The sequence below is a fragment of the Polistes dominula genome, unplaced genomic scaffold (genome assembly GCF_049000335.1).
Source record: "Polistes dominula isolate Pdom_NZ unplaced genomic scaffold, Pdom_raw_medaka contig_17, whole genome shotgun sequence".
Taxonomy (NCBI): domain Eukaryota; kingdom Metazoa; phylum Arthropoda; class Insecta; order Hymenoptera; family Vespidae; genus Polistes; species Polistes dominula.
In genome coordinates, this window is record NW_028301049.1 from 1,668,977 (window position 1) to 1,685,087 (window position 16,111).

General features: G+C 32.1%; 1 long non-coding RNA gene across 1 annotated transcript; it reads right to left on the minus strand.

Annotated features, from left to right (window-relative positions):
• Positions 1 to 826: 826 nt before the first annotated feature.
• On the minus strand, positions 827 to 16,081 carry LOC149031552 (uncharacterized). The gene is made up of 4 exons (XR_016177675.1): positions 14,292 to 16,081; positions 13,694 to 13,800; positions 1,567 to 1,617; positions 827 to 1,484 (listed from the first exon to the last, which is right to left on the minus strand). It is a non-coding gene; the product is annotated as an uncharacterized LOC149031552 (long non-coding RNA).
• Between the last annotated feature and the right edge of the window lie 30 nt (positions 16,082 to 16,111).

The window sequence follows — 16,111 nt, forward strand, 5'->3', positions numbered from 1 at the left end:
ATCCATCCAAAGTAAAAGTGCCTACGCGAGACGGACTAATTGCACACTTCATATTCGCTGGAGAAGAACCGAGATTTTTCTCGTATAATACTAGTAGTAGTAGTAGTAGTAGTAGTAGTAGTAATAGTAGTAGTAGTAGTAGACGACAACCACCACCCCTTTTTTTCTCCCGTAAAATTCCTCATTCCAACTACCCACACACAACCCATCCCACTCCATCAACTCTTTCTTTTTCTTTTTTCTCCTTTTTTTTTTTCCACCCGATATCCCTGAACCCTCGTTCTAGTGTTCTTTTGCCTTTTTTTTTTTTATTTTATTTTATTTTATTTTTTTTTAATAAATCAAATCTTAACCAAACTAGGTTGAATTCATTTCTTTTATTTACTTTTTGTTTTGATTATAATAAAAAATATAAGAACAATTAGATAGCATTTAGATAGTGAAATAATTTTTTTTTTTTTACTTTTAATTATATGTAGACTACATTGCACAAATATAATATTATTATAATTGTTTTAATAATATTTTAATAATATTTAATAATATATTATTATAATATATATTATATGATATTATTAATACATATGTGTATTATTTTTATATTATTTGTAAAGTTTTATAATTATATTATAACTCATATGTATTTTATATTATATTTATTTTATATTTATAATATAATTGTATGTATATTATTACATTACAATGTATATATTAATTAATAATAAATTTAATAATATATATAAATATTATTATATATCTATATGTATAATTAATGTATAATTAAAATTCCAATAACACTGGAATTTATCTGAGGGGGGAGGGTGTTGAAGATTATTGTTATCTTCGTTTTATTTTTTAATTTTTTAACGTTAATAATTTTTAACATAACTATAATTTCAAATATTGTTATATTAATATACTATTTGTTATATTGAAAAATCATTTCAATTTATATTATATACCAAAAATTATTTTTTTTTAATTAAAAATTGTTGAGTTTTTAGATTGCAAAAAAAAAAAATAATAAAACAAAAGAAAATAAAATTGAAAAAAGAAAAAGAGACATTCCAGGAAACAAAACGTTTAAAATCCACCCCTTCATTCGTAGTAATACTACATGAAAAAAAAAAAAAATACAAACGAATTCGTACTCAGCAACCCCTTTTTTACGAGACAACGATGAATCCCCACTTCTCTCACCCCAACTACTACCAGACTCATTATTATTAACATGATCGCGTTATCTTGAGATACTATGTACAGGTATCGGTATAGAAAAGGTCGAATAACGAAGGTTAGAGAGAACAGGGGATGGAAAAAAACGAAGAGGAAGAAAAAGGGTGGGGGTAAGTGAAAAAGAAAAAGTGAAGGGAAGGGTTTGGAATGAGGGATGCCGGTTGGCATAAATTGGCAAGACTGTTCGATGCATCCCCTCTTCGACCCTTGTTTCTCATCCCTCATTCCTTTAACTCCACCTGGTTTATCTAAATTACAAAAATTATTAGGGTTAACGTAAGACAAGTGAAAATAAAAATAAAAAAAAAATAAAAGTAAATGCACCACTACCCTCTTCGATTCTTAATTCATCTCTCACTTCTTTCACACCCCTTGGTTTACCTAAATTACAAAGATTATTAGTGCTAAAACGTAAGACAGCCATAAATAAAAATAAAAATAAAAATAAAAATAAAAATCAATTATAATTGAACAATAATGAAATATATATATATAAAAAAAAAAAATGAAAATGTGAAAAATATTTTCTTCAGTTCATCCTGAACGTTTAAAGTATTCTTCGGACAGACATTTGGGAATTGTTGAGGAATGAAGGGGGTTGTAGAAGAGAAAGACGACGATAGTTGGAGGGGGTTGGTTGGTTGGTTGGTTGGTTGGTTGGTTGGTTGGTCTGTGTGTTGCTTGGTTCGGTTGGTTGATAGAAAAGGTAGGGGTAAAAGTAGTAGGGGTAGAGAGAATGAAAGCACCAGGAGACGACAGACAGAAAGAGAAGGGGAACTTGAGAGTAGTCGAGGCTTTTGCAAGAGACTGAACCATCGACTACTACTACTACTACTACTACTACTGCTGCTGCTACTACTAGTATTACTACTACTACTCCCTTTTCAATGTGAGGGTGCAGACAGGAAGGGGTGAGCAACCCCTCGTCGCCGTCTGGCGCATAGGCGTAATGCAGCGTAGTATGACGCGCCAATGACCCGGTCAAACACCGTTATCCGTTAGCTGTTAGAATTTTCTTTTCTTCTTTTTCTTCTAAAAATCATTCAACCCCTTTCTTTCAATTTAATTAATCAAACTCTTTGTTCTCTTATTTATTTATTTAGTTGTTCTTTCTTTTTTTTTTTTTGAAGTTGATTATTTTTTCGATGGGATTGATGATGTAAAATATTCTTTCCCTTTTTTTTCGTTTTTTTTTTTTCTAAAAATCATTTTACCCCTTCAAATACACTACTATCTTAAGATAAGGAATACTAAATAATTTCGAACTAAACAAATGGGGTAGGGGAGGGGCGGGGGGTTGTAACACATCTCTCGATGATTATCTTTTAAAGATAAATAAAATTGTACGTTTGAAGATGGTAGAAGCAGGAAAGGGATGCATAATCCAGATAGATCTTTGGCACCCGCTCAAGATTCTCAAGACGACAAAATAGAAAAGAAAAAAGAAAAAAGTACTGGCTGTGAGAATCGAGAAGTCAAAAGGGGCAGATCGTTAAAAGAGATTACTCCGAACGATGACTCGTGACTCGCCAGTTTTCAAGCACCCTTTTCTATCTTATACGCACACCCACACCCCCATACCCCCACACCCCTTCTCCACATACATACAAACATATATATACATAACTACGATCGTACTACTCGAGCCAAACGAGCACGTTTGCATCCCTGAACGTAGAAAGAAAATAAAATAAACCCCCCCCCCTCCCCCTACCCCCCTAAAAAAATACAAAAAAGAAAGAAAGAGATAGGTGTGCCGGTTTTAAGGGATGAAACGAGATGTTTTACGTTTGAATCTCATCTAGGATTTTCTTCTTTCTATGTGTATATGTGTTAATGTATATATGTTCGAATATATGCGCGCGCAACGAAGCAATCAAGCAACCAAGCAGCCAAGCAGCCAAGCCAAGCATCGGAGGTGCAGTGGAGGTCATCCACCTGAAAGGTCGGGGTCACACTCGCGGTCGTAGCCCGACGGTTCTGACACCAGAGAGGGTTTCTCTCCTATTCGGAAGGAGGAGAATCCAATGAAACCAGGAGGGTGAGGTGGGGTAGGGTGGGAAAGAAGCTTCCAAGGTAGGGGTGGTTTATATCGCCATAGCAACAGTCGCAGCAGTCAAGGCTAGACCATGAGCTCTTATAAGTAGAGTAGAAGGGGTTAGGTGGGAGTAGAGCAGCGGGTAGGGGAAAGGAAGGGATGAGGGGTGTACTAGTATATTGCTATACCTATACTACTATTTTCTTCTTTATCATATAAACGTTTGTACATGTGTACACACATGTACATTTTAAAATATGTATTAGTGTGTATGTTTGTGTGTGTATCCATCGTGTTTCTTCTCGTCTGCACTTCGACTAGTATAGGTAGATTGAGAGAGGGTTGGTTGCTGGTATTATGAGGATAGGGAAGGGAAAGGGAAAGGGAAAGGGAAAGGGGAGTCAGCAATGCAGTGATGGGGGATGAAAGTAGAAAGACCAGACGTATAATACGACTCGTTCCAATTTTCGATAATATCACTGATTTTTTCTTCTTCTTCTTTTTCTTTTTAGCTTTCGTAATTTTTTTCTTTTTTTTTGTTTTTTTCTTTTTTTTTCTTGTCGCATTTGATGTTAAATATTATTTTATTATTATTTTATTATTATTATTATTATCATTATTATTATTATATAGTAAAATATATGTACACATACTTGAATGCATTATCTTATCGTTCGACACTTTAACCAAACGTACGATTAAACAAAATTATACAGATAAAAAGATATATATATATATATACCAATTGTAAATCATAATAAATTTCAATTATTTTCGATCGTACGAAATTTATCGTTCTTCTTTTCTTTTTTTTTTTATTCATATGAGAAAGAAACGGTCAGTGACATTTAAAATACGATACGTGATCGTAACGATCGATACTCTTTTCTTTCTCTCTCTCACACTCTCTCTCTTTGTATTCTTTTCGTTTTTTCTACGAGCATAATACGTCGATAATATAAGAATGATAATCGACATTACAAGCGACAAAAAAAAATGGAAGGGGAAAACGGAAAATGCATGGTCATTTTGATTATTTCGTTCGCGTGACGTCACCTACCTACCCCTCTCCCCACTGCTCCACCTTAAACCTCCCTTCCTTCGTCCCTTTCGATCATCGTTTTCTCCCTCGACGACACGCGACTATTTCTCCCTCTCTCTCTCTCTCTCTCTATCTTTTTTATTTTCTTTTTCTTTTTCTTTTCTTCTAAATCTTGACCTACCGTAAAATACGTAACGCCATTTATCTTCGACGTAGACGAGACGAAACGACCCGTTGTTGTTACGGAATTAAAAAATAAAAAAAAAATAAAACGTCCAAGTATGGGTAGGTAGGTGGTGGTTGAAGAAGTGGAGAGTGGAAGGAGAAAGGAGAAAGAAAGAGAGAGAGAGAGAGAGAGAGAGAGAGTGAGAGAGTGAGAAGTATATCAACGAATGACATTTTCATAATTAATAATCCCTTACCGACAAGTACGATGATAAAGGTCAACGAGGATCAACGATGCACAATACTTGCATTTAGTTTTACGCGAAAGTGTCGAAGGCCAACTATTGAACTCCCCATACTATGGTATTTTCCTATCTTCGATACGTTGTATAAATAATATTCCGTTTATAACAAATCAAACCATTATAATCACATTCTCTCTCTGTCAAGAGAGTTTTATTTATTATTTATATATATATATATATATATATATATTAAGATGTATATTTGATAAATCGAAATGTTTCCTTTTGATATTAACACTTTGTTGACCGGCTATTTTTTTTTTTTTTTTTTTTTTGAAGAATTAATCTCATATCACCGGCTATTATTTCGTAATTGAATTGAAAAGTGTAAAAAAAAAAAAAAAACAATATAAGTAATTTTTAATAAATTTTACTTATTATTAGACTTCGGATATTTCTCTTTGGTATGATAAACAGTATAACAATAATAGAAAAAGATTTGTTACTACTGCTTTTTGTCTTTTAAATAGCGTGATGCCGAAAGAAAGCGCATCACGAGTTGTTAACTCGTGACCGGTCAACAAAGTGTTAATATTATATGTAACTTTGATTTTTATATTGGTACAAAATTGAATATATTTGTCGAAATATGTAAGTCTGAAAAGTATACATTTTCAATTGATAAAAGTAAAAGAAAAAAGATAAAAGAAAAAAGAAATCTGTTAATTCTTCTTAAAACGGTGATCCATCAAATAAACGTAATCCCGTCAATGAAAGATTAGGTAGAAAATTATATCGTTTGATCTTTGAATTAACGATACGTACGTAAGTATATTGTACAATTTTGTATACATAAGATTTTATATATATATATAAAACGTAACAGGAGATATTTTGTCGAGGGTGACCGATTGAATCGAGATAACACACGTTTTTATTTACAATGTCAAATTCACGAAATCTTAAACGATAAATCAACGATTATTCTTGGAAACCAAAAAAGAAACTTTTTGTTTCATCAAATTTCTTTGTCGTAGGTCGTCAACGAAATTAGTCGTCATCGTGACGTGTGTTTTACCAACACGTTCGATGTATTTTTATATACTTAACGTACCTCTGTATGTTTATTGTTTCAAAAATGATGTTTACAAAAGACGCCTGTTAAAAAATATTTTGAAAAAAAGAAAGAAAAAAAAAGTAATAAAAAATAAAATCATATTGAAATAATAAATGTAACAGATTATATAATAAATAAAATATGACAATATTCAATGAGTTAATAAATATATCACATAATATATTACGAAAAATATTTCTTATCGTTGTTTTTACATATTTTTATTTGTAAAAAATTAATTTGAAATAATCATATTGAGATAATAAATATAACACACTGTATATAATAAATAAAATATTACAACATTAAATGAGTTAATAAATATATCACATAATATATTACGAAAAATATTTCTTATCATTGTTTTTGCATATTTTTATTTTTACAAAAATTAATTTGAAATAATCATATTGAAATAATAAATATAATACACTGTATATAATAAATAAAATATTACAACATTAAATGAGTTAATAAATATATCACATAATATATTACGAAAAATATTTCTTATCGTTGTTTTTACATACTTTTATTTAAAAAAAAAAAAAATTAATTTGAAATAATTTCAACAAATTTTCATCTTATATTAAATTAAGTAATTATTTATTTATAATTAAACTTATTTCAAATTATTGATTTCTGTCTATCGTAATAGCTGTATACGAAGTTGAAAAATAAAAAAATGATACAAAAGTAGTTATACTCGAATGTATATATAATGCATACATGTATGAATGTATGAATATACATATGTATATGTATATGTATATGTATATTTATATCGAGAAGAAACGATAAAGGCTACGGGGTTAAGGAAATAAAAGCATAGATACGAAATGCGTGTCTGAAGATACGATATCTTTTCTTAAACTCGGTAAAAATTGTCCTCTAACCGACCGTACTCTGTTTCGAAATGTTTTAAATGTTAACAAAAATTATCACAGGTGATACGCGGCGCCGGTTTTACAACGCAACAACGTTTACCAGGCTTGATAATTTATATTTATATATATATATATAAAAGAAAAAAGAACCTTACACATTTACTTTGATATACCTTCTTTATTTTTCTCATTCACTTCTGTACATACTCGACAACACAACACCCACACACACACACACACACCAACTGCCATTAAATCTATTTGCCTGACATTCGAAACTTCCCGTTGTCTTTTTATTTTTTTTTAGAAAAATAATAATTCAACCTAAAGAAATAAAGAAAGCAAGAACTACTAAATACTTATTACACTTTTTATTTTTTATTATTTTATATTTAACTTTCGCGATAATTCTAATTCACGACGTTTCGTTAAATAACCATTAAATTATACACGCGTGCTATTACTGTTATTTAAACCGTTTAAAAAAAAAGAATTAAAACTTCATTCGATGATCTAATCAAAATTTCTAATTAATTTTTATAATTCTATACGAAAAGAAAAGAAAGACGTTACGATTAATGAAAAAAATGAAAAAAATGAAAAAAAAAAAAAATTATTAAATAAAAACAACAACAACAACAACAAAAGTGAAAAGAGGGTAGAAAAATTTGCTATAAACAAATAGATGATTTGGATGAATCGAAAGATGGGGAGGAGAAGGGGTGGGGGGAGGGGAAGAGGGAAGGGAAAGGGGAAAGGGGTAGGAGGGGGGGAGTTTAGTGCAGAGTGGGTCAGAGTAGCTCTCTAAGGGCTTGGAACAAAGACCGGTTCTCATATGAAGGTCACTAGTTCAATGGCGCCTATATACGCGCAGAAACTCCTTGCCGAAGGCCGTTTCACTTTCGTCGAAGGCTACCAAAAACCGTTTCGAACGTCTCTCTCTCTCTCTCTCTCTCTCTCTCTCTCTCTCTGTCTCTCTATCTTTCTTTTTCTTTCTCATTCTCTCTCTCACTCTCTCTCTCTCTCTCTTTCTCACTCTCTTTCGCGTCTTCTATAAAGGCAGAGACGATCCACTTGCACTTTCTTCGATCTGCAGGTTTTAAAACCTACTTTCATGTGAAAGAAAGTATCGTTTACCTCTCGTCTCGTTCTATATGAGAAATCACGCAACATAGAAAATTTCTATAGTTAAAAATAATAATAATAATAATAATAATAATAATAATAATCGTTTACTTTTACTTTTATTACAAGAAAGAAAGTTAATTTTACATACGTGTGTTTGAATTTTAATGTAAAAGTATCCATCTGGTTATAAACCTGTCGATGGTTTTTTATTTTTGTTTTTATTTTTGGAATTAGACGAGAATAATTAATTAACGAATTATTTCTTAATAATTCCTTTTTTTTTTTTTTTTTAATAATAGTCTTTAATATATAATTATTATTTACAATAATTTTATATATATATATATATATATATATATATCTATTTTAATTAAATAGTTTCTTTTGTTTTTTGTTATCTCGTATCGAATCACATGTAACCCAATTACAAAAGAAAATTGTTGATTTAATATTATTATTATTATTATTATTTTTAATTATTTTGTTCAGTCTATGTGTTACATCAGTGTTAGGTTTCTATGGTTTTTTATAGAAAGATAATATTTTATTTTAACCAAAAATAACTCTTCTTGTATCGAGTCACATGTAACCCAATTACAAAAAGAAAATTGTTGATTTTGTAAATTCATATCATATGATTTGATATATAAATATCATAAAATCAAATCACGAAAATTGTTGATTGTCTTTTGTAATTGGGTTACATGTGATTCTATACGAGAAGAGTTATTTTTTGTTAAAATAAAATATTATCTTTCTATAAAAAAAAAAAAACCATAAAAATCTATAACACTGATGTAACACACATAAACTGGGACAAAATAATTAAAAATAATAATAATAATAATAATAATAATAATAATATTAAATTATAAAAATTAATGAGAAAAAAGAAGAATCGAATGAAATTGAAAGATAATATTAGCACGTACGAATAGAATAAATATAGATATGAAAAGTAAAATCATAGGGAGAGTTTATTTCAACGTTAGATAAAATGAAAAATTAGTGAAAAGAGAGTTTCGCTTTCTTAAAGGCTAACTCTCACGCAAACTGAACGTTGCATCTCTCACGGCGAGTTTTCAGGACCCTCGTTGATCGCGATCCGGTTTCTCTCGAAAAACTCTCATTTGCGTTCTCGTTTTCATCGAAAGGAATCGCCATAAGCATGCGTTAGTTGTTCTCTTCAAAGATCGAAAGTGGAAAACGAATGCATTGAGTGACCTAACTTCAAGTTTTGGGGTCATTGAACTTTCACTCGGTCGAATAAAATACAACAAGCTAATTAAAATTCATTATTAATTTATTATTAATTTTTCTAATAACGTTACGCTTTTCTAATCTTTTTCACTTTTCATTGAATTAATATAACTAAACAAATTATGCGGAAAATTTCAATGATCGTTGGTATTCAATTATATTTTGGAATCATTTTTCAAAGGATTTTCCCCGTAATTAATTTGTTTTACAGATTTTTCCATAACCCAATTTTTATATATCTTTTTTCCCCCCAAAAACAATAAATTTCTTTTAACACTCATAACTCTTTTTTTTTTTTTATATACTACGTCGAACTCTTTTATGTAAAGAGCAAAAAAAGAAAATGAAAAAAAGTAAATCCAAGACTAAGAGTACTTTTTTTTTTTATTAAAAAAAAAAAAGTAAAAAACGATTGTATCGTTAAAGATACGACGACTAATTTACAACAACAACAACAACAAATAATTGTTAAAGAACCGCGAGCTTAACTAACACGAGAAATGCTTTCTCATTGTCGAAATAAAGATCTTTATCTCGTTAGATATAAAATGTGTCCTTGTTGTAATAATCATGAATGTCTCCGATACGATCGTTTAAAAGACCATAACCGACCACTGAGAGAGGAACATGAACAAGGAAGGCTTTCTCTGACGGCCTTGAGAGACTCGGTGCTTTCAGCCTCGAAGCGACATGAACTTGAACCAGTCTCTTGCATTTCTCTCTTGCATTTCGCGAAGTATTCACTTTCCTTTATAATCTACTTTTCACTTTACTGTATAGTTTCATATCTTCCATCATTCGATATGATCATTTCTAATCGTTGCAAATAATCATTTCTAATTATATTAAAACGGGACGTATATTAAAAAATGATTAGAAAAAAATTACAAATAATAGAAAACAAAATTATATTATATTATATTATAATTTCAAACAATTTCAGCAATTACTGAACGAACAGTTAACAAAGAGTATGTATGAAGAATTAATTTAATAAAATTTAACAAAAGTAATAAGATCAATATAAAATCAGATTATTATTAATCCTTCTAATACGTTTCTAGATGAATAAGTACGTGCTAGATGTTAGATAGTGGATCCATAAGAATAGTTAGAAAAGGCCCACTTGAAATTCTATGTGTAAAAAGGGTTGTGCTATACTCGAGAACATCAAGCGTGCAGAGGTATTCTGTAAATAGAGCGAACACGCGAGGACCTCCTTTGAGAGTAAACCGACCTTGTTCCTATCTCTTTCTTGATGTCACATAAACACACACACGTATTCATACATATATTCAATCATCCAGACATACCTATGCATATATACATACATATACATATATATATAGATTTTTCGATTTTACGAGAAAGGAAGCCAATCAATGTCTCCCATGCCAATTTTTCACGACCGGATGTAATCGGTGGTCAGTTATAAAATTCATAAACAAAAATGAAATTTGTCTGAAAATAATCAAACTTCAATCTTCAATATCAATCAAATGGTGAGGTTTACGGAAACAATATAAGATACCTTTTTTGTAGAGCATTAAATTTCCTACAAAATTCTTCCTGAACATTTTTCTGTACAATCAATTAATGACGAGGTATTAATTTTATTCTATTGGACTGAGAAAAAAATAAAAAACTGCGATGCGAAGGATCTTCCTATTAAAATGAAAAGCTCATATTTGGTGAGAATTTTTTTTAAGGTGTCTAGCAACCCATTTTTCCGTGGCACTTGTAAAAACAAAAATAATTGATTTTTTTGACCCACCCTAAATATATATATATATATATATATATATATGTAAAGATTTACTCCCCTCTCTTTCTGTAGGTTACACACAAAACTCTGTTTCCCACTCCTGTCCGGCTCGTTATCGCTCTGGTTCTACCCCTACCCTATAACCCAAACAGCACCACACATCTATACACTCACACACACATACATCGTAAACGTTCTTTCTCTATTCTAACTCATGCGTGCTATAACACGTCTTGTCCCTAACCTAATCCAACGAGAGACGGGCTGAGCTATACCCCGCTTCACAGGCAAGCAGGGTAGGCAGGCAGGCAGGCAAGCAGGCAGGCAAGCAGGCAAGCAAGCAGGGCAACCAGGCAAGCAACCAGGCAGCCAGTCGCGCTACATCCAGACCGGTTTCATATGATTCAGGTCCATCTAGATCTAAACAGCTACGCGTCAGGATCTCCACGTAATACGGCTAGCCACGCGAGATATTCCCCTTCTCGAGTTATTCTTCTCCAGACAATTTCTACTACTCTTCTATTACTCTCAACAATCCTAACAATAAGAGAATTCTATTTCTTTTATTGAAATAACCATTTGTCTCTCTTTTTTCTCTATCGGTTTTTTTTTATCTTTTATTCATAGTATTTGTTAACACTAGCAAGTATCTTATATATGATGCATAAATATATTTGTTAATCCTAACATATAGGTTATGGTATATATATATAATATAATATTTAGCTATTGGGTTCAGTTATTGTTTTAATTGGAATTAATTTCAATGTTTTTTAAATTAATTTACTTATAAATAAAATCTAATTACGCTTAGTCTTTCATTTTAGATAATTAAATTGTTAAAAAGCAAGATATGTTAAAATTGACACTAAAGAAGATTACAAATACCTAATTTAAGCTACGAGCCGAGGACAAACATTCACCGAAATTATTATGTTTGCAGATGACGCGTCTGACGTCAGTCAGACATTTCGACGAGTTTGATAACAATCTACGTTCCTTTATACGGAGATCTTTGAAAAATAAAAAAAAATAAAAATAAAAAATAAAAAAAGGAAAAAGAATGTGTGAGTCGTTTCTCTGGAGTATAGGGAAGCCATGACGCAGTTCGTAGATCCCCCCCCCTCCTCCCACCTTACGAATTGGACATTCAAAATCATTGTTTTTTTTTTGTGGGTCTTCTTTTTCTTTTTTTACTTCTACGGTTCACCGAGATCGTATGTTGAAAGTTTCGATTAAAAAAAAAATACATATTTGTGTATTTAAATTTTACACACAGTTGAACAAACTAATACCGGTCTTCGTTTTCGACGAAGAAAATCCTTGACCTCGCTCGATCTGACCTAGAATAACCTAGAATATGTTTTAATACTAACGCCGTATATTAACAAAGAAGGAATTTAATACCTGCTACTATTAAGCTCATTAAGTCTCATTCATTTTCTAAAGGCATTCACACAAGGTGGAGGGACCTGATCCCTTAAAGATTAGCCTCGTTTGTCCCTTCTTCTTCTTCTTATAATAATTCGTGTCTTCAATTGTCAAACTAGTTCTTAGTTTAATCCTCGTATATAGTATACTATTTTTTACAATACTATTTATCTAAACTAATCCTAATTCAATAGTTAAAGATTGTTCTGTTTGATTTTTTTTTCAACCTAATCGAAAATTGTGCCTAATTCATAAACCTGTTATTATTATATTTATATCTTCATATCAAAGTAATCGAAATTTGATACAATTTTATTTTTATATCAAATATTTGTCGAAATATCTCAAAAGACAAAAAAGAAAGAAAAATGTTCGATAGGAGTTTGTTTAATGAATTTTACGAACAATCGATTATAATTCGATTCTTCTCAAGGGATAATATTACAACTTGAATATCATACTAAAGTATATAAAGATATACATATTTATAAGTAGTATATAAGCAGGAATTTGATAAGGCGTTTGATTTCGAAAGGTCCGGTCAAGTTCCAACAGTTTATAATTCGATCGAATCTGAAAGTGGGAGCGCTAGCTTGTAGATACGTCGTTGCATCGAGATGGATGGATGGTCATGGAGAGTGCGTCGAAGCGGGTTGCGGGGGCTGATCGATAAAAGCGGCGGCGGTTGGGTTCACGAGCCTCATTCAAGGACAAGGCCACGTGATAGCGGCCGCGCAACCGCGTTCGCGCATTCGACCACCCGTGCCTATCGGAGAGCTGTTTTAACTCAGGACTGTATCTATTAACACTCGAACCAACCCTCTAAAAAACACTCGTCTTTGATTCAAAATTAATTTCATTTTTTGTTGTTTCTTTTTGTTCAATTTAAATTAAATATATTTTTAAATATTATAAGGACTTCATATTTAAGATGTATCATCCACATGGAACCCTCCATTTATAGAATAAATATGGCGGTCAAGAGTTACTCGGTTGGTCAGTATTGTGTTTGTTTTATTTTAGAATAATATAATAAAATATTGAAATAGTATAATATTCAATAGAATAACACGAACCAATAATGTTTCTTCTCGTGTTACATGATACAATTGTACAATGTGTTTAAATTCTTTTTTATCAGATAAATATTTAAAATGAAGTTATCGAAGATAAAAATGAACAAGTATGTGAGAAAGAGGGTTCGATGTTGATTCGATACATTCCTGGGTTGATATTCCTAAAATGTGTCTCACTAAATATACAAATACTTTTCGTAGTGTTCTACTTTCATCCTTCCTATGTCTTATTTAACGCATAATTTCCTTTGAAAATAAAATAAACGAAAGAATTCTTTTTAACAGATACATATATGTACTCACGTATATTGCACTTAGCTTCTCAATTCTATCTTGTAAATAACCGATGAGAAAAAAGCAAAATGCATACTGAAGTTCCATAGCATAGAAGGAATTCTACTTGGTCTGACCTACGAAAGAAAAGTTTTTTTAAGTTAGGTTACGGAATGAACAGTAAAAAGAAAAAGAAGAAGAAAGATGATAGAAGAAAGAAGTCAAGATTATCTTTAAGATAAATCAAACACACCCACATATGCTTATACATATCTACATAATATATATATATATATATATATATATATATATATATATATATATATATATATATATATATATATATAAACTAATATCAGAAAGTTGTTGGACTCTAGTACTAGTAGTAGTAGTAGATTGGAAGCATAATGGAATGGGTGGGGTGAGACTGGGGTGATAATAAGGGAAAAGAGATGAATTTTTGAATGGGGAAGGAGTAATGCATGTAAAGACTAGGAAATCATTTCTCTTTCTCTCTCTTTCAAAAATACATATATAGATATATATACATAGTGTGGGGGTCACCACAAGTTCGTAGTATAACTAAATAAGCAAGCAAGATTAAGAATATATATGTTTATATGTATACATGCGTAAACGTCCGTGGTCGTAGTCCGTCTGATGCTATAGGTAGTCAAAGCGAGTGTGTAGAGACGAATGAGAGACCGAGTTAGGACGAAGGAGACCGAAGATAAACGATATGTATGAGTAAGAGTTAGTCTAAGCGAGACCACGAACGTAGATAGTACGAGTAAAAACGAACGACGCGTGAGTGAGAACGAGTATATACGTGAAGTACAGTGTACAGTAGTGGATAAGAGATTGGCCAGTGGGGTAAGGGGGGTGGGAAATCGCAAAGGAGACGTGCGCTCTTATGCACGGCGAATCCGTCGTCATCGTCGTCGTCGTGGTCGGCTGTCGTCCTCGCGTTCGCGAGTCGGTCGACCGCGCACACTCTCACTTTCGCCGACGCCGATGACGGTTCGTGTCGTCGTCGGCTCGTTGCCGTCAGCCCGCGTGCACGACGACTAACAAAAAATAAATCATCAAATAAGCAAACGTGACTATTTTCTTTTTTTATCGAATTAAAATTAAATGATAAAGAGTCGTGATAAAATACGTAAAGGTAAAACTAAAGGGTTAATCATTGCGTTGACGTTTTTTTGACAAGAAGGGGGGAGTGAGATCACGCGGGAGACCGATGATGACATTTTCGAATTTTCGAATTAAAGATTATTATACGTGATCCGTATTAAAAATGTTATTTTATAAATATATTTTGTATTTAATTATTAAAGAAAAAGATAAGAAAAGATAGTCTATATTTTTTTAATTGAGATTTGTAATCATGGAAGAAGAATTAATGGGGGTGGGATTAGTCGCGTACGGTGACTAGAATAGCCGTTTCAAATATTATTAGATACAAATATTATCGATATATAAATAAAAAGGAAAAAGAAGAAAGTGTATTCAAATTGTTTAGATAAAAATAAGATATATTACCGTGATCTCTCGTGTCGCACATGATTCGTTTTAAAAGAAATCATCATTTTTCTTTTAATTTTGGAGTTTGATTGGTAAGAGCAAAGGGGGTTAGTTTCGCGCGAAACTGTCTTATTAGTTCGAAGTGCCGCCGCGAGAGTTTCCGCGGCAGGTGGCACGCGCCAGCGGCGGCGGTGGCGGCGGTGGCGGCTTTGTGGTGGGGGTGGTGGTGGTGGCAGCGGCGGGTGGCAAAGACATTGACCGTGACATTCGCGTCGGGAACGGGCCGCACGTAGTACGTACGAGAACGCGAGAGACGAGTGAGTTGCGAGATAAGACGGATAAGCACAGTACTAACAGTTGTTAACTAACAACAGACAGTAGTTGGCAATTACACCGACAGTAGCACAGTAGCAACGAGCAGAGTATATATTTGATAGGCTATCGAACCTAGTATAGATAGATAGATATAACAGTGAGATCAACAGTAGAGAGAGAAAGTATCATCTTCATTCTTGTAGATCATTATTGAGGAGACGTGTGTTTACCGTGACGCCGTAGATCCACGCGCATATAACTTCGGCAAAGTTCGCGAATCGGGATTTTAGTGAATCGGAAAAATTTGATAATTAGTGCGTAATTGTCATTTTATCATGGGATAATATTGTACGAGTGATATACAGTGGACTTGATTATAGTTTTGGTTTATTATACATGTGACGAATAATAATTAATTTTTCGGTGATCATATTAATCGTGTTACTTAAGAAGAATAAAAGTGCATTGATTAAGTTGGAATAAGAGGAAGAAGAAGAAGAAGAGGAAGAAGGGGACCAGATTGGGTAACGAAAAGGATTTTTCTTGGGACCCGCGTGGCGCGGGGTGCAAATCTTTGAAGGTGGCTCACGCGTCGAGGGACAGGGCCGC